Here is a 268-nt window from a genome sequence, read left to right as displayed (position 1 = left end):
CCTCATTCAGTATACGCGGTTCTATGAATATGTAAATGAGCCCCGCCTCCACTCACTCACTCACTCACTCACTCAGCTCAGAGATCCACTGGTTGACGATCACACGTTGATCTGATTGGTTACAAGGTAGTGTGTGACGTCAGAAACATCAGCGATTTCACACTGTGTTTTTGGTTCACTGCAGTTTTAAAGCTCAGCAATGGTGTTGACATGAATTTACACATGGTTTGTCTTAAAGCAGATTAATAACACCACATAGACAACATTT

Source organism: Phoxinus phoxinus, assembly GCF_949152265.1.
Source record: "Phoxinus phoxinus genome assembly, chromosome: 4".
NCBI classification, from domain to species: Eukaryota; Metazoa; Chordata; class Actinopteri; order Cypriniformes; family Leuciscidae; genus Phoxinus; species Phoxinus phoxinus.
The sequence above is the reverse complement of the archived record's forward strand: the minus strand, read 5'-3'. Positions refer to the sequence as shown.